Source organism: Zingiber officinale, chromosome 1A (assembly GCF_018446385.1).
Source record: "Zingiber officinale cultivar Zhangliang chromosome 1A, Zo_v1.1, whole genome shotgun sequence".
Classification (NCBI taxonomy): Eukaryota; Viridiplantae; Streptophyta; class Magnoliopsida; order Zingiberales; family Zingiberaceae; genus Zingiber; species Zingiber officinale.
The window spans coordinates 157918584-157923443 of NC_055987.1; the positions used below are offsets into that span (position 1 = coordinate 157918584).

Here is a 4860-nt window from a genome sequence, read left to right on the forward strand (position 1 = left end):
TAGACATTTTTCTTTTTCTTTTTATCTTTTCTTTCTTGTTTTCATTATGCGCTTTCTTTCTTGCAATTTTAATTCTGCATTGTTTTTCTTGCTTCTCATATTGCATTTTATTTCTTGTCTTTGATTCTTCAATTTTTTTTTCTTCTAATAATTTTTCTTGAATATCCATGAGCACTAACATGTCAAGCAGGCCTATGAAAAATTTTTCTACACCATTTTCTGCAAGATTTGTATCTCCCATTGTGCAACCTCAAATTGAAGAAGAAAGTTTCAAACTAGACGCAGAGATAATTTCCATGATACAAGGTCACAAATTTAGAGGAGAAGTATCAGAAAGTCCTTATCTGCATCTTGAAACATTTTTAGAGATTTGTGATTTAGTGAAATGTGAAGGAGTATCAGCAGATGTAGTTCGATTGATGGCATTTCCTTTCAGTATCAAGGATAAAGCAAGGACTTGGCTATATTCTCTCTGTCCTCAAAGCATCACAAGTTGGGAACAATTGGAGAAGCAATTTCTGAATCATTTTTTCTCTCCAAGTAGAACAGTGTATATGAGGCATTGCATAACAAATTTTGCTCAGGCATATGGAGAATCATTATTTGAAGCATGGGATAGATTCAAGAGTCTTCAAAGATAGTGCCCTCATCATGGTTTTGAAAAATGGTTGATTTTGCACATATTCTATGGGGGAATTTCTTTCTCAAACAAGAGTTTATTGGATTCATCAACTGGAGGTTCTTTTATGGATAAAAGTGTAGATGAAGCTTATTCATTAATTGATCAAGTGACATTGAACCTCCATGAATGGTCGAACAAAAGTTGGATGGAATTTCCCTCAGATATTCAAGAAGTGCAAGCCATAAATGTAAGAGAGTCTGTCAAACAAAATGAAGTTCAACCACCTAAAAATGTTGAAATTCACAAGTCACAGAGTGAGGAGTTCAAACATTTGGGGGCAAAGCTTGATAGTATTGTTTCAAAATGGTTTAAAGAAGATCCCCCTCCTACACAATCAAGATCTAATGAAAAGTGTGATGATGTTGGGTTGAGAAGTGGCAAAAATCATGAAGAACTTATGAAGAATGACATGTTTAGAATTGAGGAGAAGAATAATAGAAGATCACAAGAACTCAGTTCTATTTCTCTAGGAAGTTCCCAAAGGCCACAAGTACCTTTCCCTCAACGATTAATCACACCAACACTAGATAAGCAAGTTGGACCTCCTCCAAAAGCTCAAAGGGAATTTGGGAAAAAGGAAGTTCAGTCTTTCCCAGGACCTTCACTAAGGGTTCCTTTTCCACAAAGGTTAGTGGGGGTCAATGAAAATAAAGACTTCGGCAAATCCTGTGACACTAATATGGTTGAGTGCAGATTTTTGAATGTATATGAAGATGAGGATTTTTCATATGAGGATTTTATTGATAATGTAGTGGTAAATAAGTTTTCAGATCTACCTCAAAATTTTATAGGGTGTTATAGTGACATTGAATTTTCAGATGATGAATGTGCTGTGGTAGATCAACTTAAAACTGCAAGTGAAGTTATTGATCCTCTTGTTATTGATTCTCCTATTGAGGACATAGATGTTGGATTATTTTTTGATGTATGTGTTGATGATGATGATATGGAAGAATGTGTAGGGAGCTGTGTTGTGGAAGCAACATCTCAAGGATCACCACCTTTGTCAACACAACCCTTAGAGGTTTTAAGAATTGATCATGTTGTGGAACAATGTGTAGGAACTTATGCAGAGCTAGCAGAGTCTCAAGAATCACCATCATTGATATCATCAACACCTGAGATAGAGCCAGAACTATCATTTGATTCAGAGGAAGTCACATCTACATGTTTAGAAATTTCAGGTATTTCTCAGCAAAGTAAGGTTTGTATTTCTTGTGATCTTTTGGAAAACTTTATGGAGGTACCTATAATTGACTTTGTTGGATGTGATTCAGTTTTTATTACTTATTCATCTTATCTTGATATGGTTCTAGCTCTATACTATATAACATGCTTGTGGGAGATTTGTTTTTCTTTTGGATGTGCAGATTTCACATGGGCCAATAATTGGAAGCTCAATCTGAACCGTCTTCGACCACCTAAAAAAATTTCCAAGAAGACGAAGATGGAGAGAGTTATACTTTACTTTGTAGCTCCTTTGATGAAAGCTCTCTCCATAATAAGAGCCCTTGGTAGGAGGGTTCTAAAATATCTTACCCCTCCAAGAGCGAGATTTCGATGAATCTAATGAGGTGGTCGAGCTAATGACCTTAAAAAAGCGCTTCTTGGGAGGCAACCCAAGTTCATTTTTCTTATTTTCTTTTATGTCTTAGTTCTCTCTTTATAATAAACTTGTATCCTCTACTTAATTTTTCTTGTCTATCTTATTGTTGTAGAATTCAAAGTTGTGGAGGAATGTGAGTATTGGATGGAGGAGTATCTTTAAAAACATGAATGTCAACCATTTGGAGCTCATCACTTGGTAACTTCTCTTAAAATCTCCTCCACATTGTTTTTAGTTTTCATTGGGACAATGAAAAGTTTAAGTCTGGGGGGATGCATTAGATGCATTTGATTTGCTTTGTTTGTTTTTGTTTTTGCTTATGTCTTGCATTTTGTTTTGATTTCTTATGGCATTCATCTTGAGAACATCAAACTTCACTTATATGCTTTCTTGTCTTCAAGTGAAAATGTTAGCACGTTCATTATCTAAATTCATGATGTTTTAAATGATGCTAGTAGTATGTTTAATGTACCTCTTTTCTCTATCTTGGGTAGCATGAAATAAGCTAAGTATCTTATGGAGATGAATTTTAGTTTTGGCTTGACCTTAAGGATCTTACTTTCACTACACTTTAACTTGATGCTTGAATAGTTGATATCATTGAAATAGTCATGATTCATCTTGTTTGTTTAGTACTTGGTTTCCATGGTGATTTCTCAAACTCCATTTTGGTTACTGGATGAGGCTCAAGTGTACGGAAATGTCACAAGTAATATAAAAGATTATCGTATCCACAGAGACTGGAATAAGCACTAGAAATGTTTCAACACGAGTTAGCTAAATAATTAATCAATTGGTTTCCAAAAGCTAAATGTAACTAATGAAAAGTAAACATAGGAATGAAAGATCAACAAACAAGATTATGTGCTATGATAAAGGAATGTTCTAGGAGTTTTGGTTTCTTTGTAAGATTCCTCAATGTAAATGATCTACCAAACCCTATTTCTCAATTGTCCAACATTTATAGAAGGTTGCCGGTTCTCTCTTGCAATAGACAACCGACTTAGGACTGAAATCTATACCTAAATGCGATCAATTGGATATGAACCTATGTTGTCCTTACACGGGCATGTTCCTGTCACGAAGATCCCTCAGAAAATCAACATAGAAATCATTGCCTCTCAACCCATTAGATAAAAAGATTAATGCATACATATCCTACCCTCTTGAATTATCCTATTTCCCCCCTAAAGTTCATCCCTCACACGTCCTTACACGGGCTTGCACCTTACGCGTGCTTCCCTTGGAAAATCGAGTGAAAGATAATCTCTACAAGATCCACAAGACATTCAAACAATCAATCAAGAATGTGAATTAGGTCCAAATCATAATAATACATCCAAGATTGAATTGATACAAACAAGACAACATCATAGAAATAAGGAAATGGCAAATCCACAAGAGTTTACATCAATTCATCATACAAATACTCCCTCCATCCTAGAACAAAGAGATCTACTCCATGAATCAAAGAGAGAAATCCGAAAATACAAAGATTACAAGCATTTCTTGACCCCCCCCCCCCCCAAATCCAAGAAGAGGAGAGAAAGAAAACTTATTTAAGATGAAGCTTCGTCTTCGGATCCAATCCACGCTCCCGGAGCCGATTCCGTTGAAGATCCACCTTTAGATTGCCCAGAAATCCTCCCAAGATTAGAAGGAAAGCTCCAAATCTCTCTCTCTCCCCAAGAGGGAGAAGATCCCCTTTCAAATCTTGAAGAAGAGTTTAAATAGAGGTGAGGTTTGGGCGCCACATGGCCCCGTGGCACGGCCGTGTGAGATCCACACGGTCGTGTGGTGCACACGGCCATGTCATGTTCTGCTTCTGTTTTCTTTACACGGCCATGTAGATCTACAATGCCATGTCATGTTCTGCTTCTGTTTTCTTTACACGGCCATGTAGATCTACACGGCCATGTAAGGTTTCAACACTGGATGGCCTACACGGCCGTGTGCTACACACGACCATGTTCTTCTCCTACTCTGTTAAGGTTACACGGCTGTGTGGATTCACACGGCCATGTCATACTTATCCTCTGGAAACATTACACGGCCATGTGGCTCACACGGCCATGTGGCTCACACGGCCATGTGGAGCTCACACCCCCTTACATCACATGGCCATGTGGCTCACACACCCCCCCTTGCATAGCTATATCTTATTGCAACGTCTTTTACTCCATCAAGATGGGATTTTCTCTGGTTGATGTCTTCTTCAAAGTTGTAGAGATTGAAGTTATCTACAAATTGGTTTAAATAACAGCCCAAAACACCAATGGAGCACAAATTTATGCCTGTTTTACTCTTGGTATGCAATGCAGGAATTCCACACGGCCGTGTGCCAAGGTCGTGTCTCATAGAAACGCATTTTAGACCTTCAGGACGTAGTTTTCTCTGGTTGAAGTCTTCATAAGAGTTGTAGATCATGAAGATATCTACATTTTGATATCTGGAACGGTTCATAACTCCAACTGAAAAGAAAGTTATGATCATTTTACTTTTGGTCTGCAGTGCTGAATTTTCACACGGCCGTGTGATGTTCACACGGCCGTGTGATGTTCACACGGCCTTC

At 37.6% G+C, this 4860-nt stretch overlaps 1 non-coding gene across 1 annotated transcript; it reads right to left on the reverse strand.

Annotated features, from left to right (window-relative positions):
• Nucleotides 1–552: 552 nt before the first annotated feature.
• On the reverse strand, nt 553–658 carry LOC122039165. The gene has a single exon (XR_006128054.1). It is a non-coding gene; the product is annotated as a small nucleolar RNA R71 (small nucleolar RNA).
• Nucleotides 659–4860: the final 4202 nt, after the last annotated feature.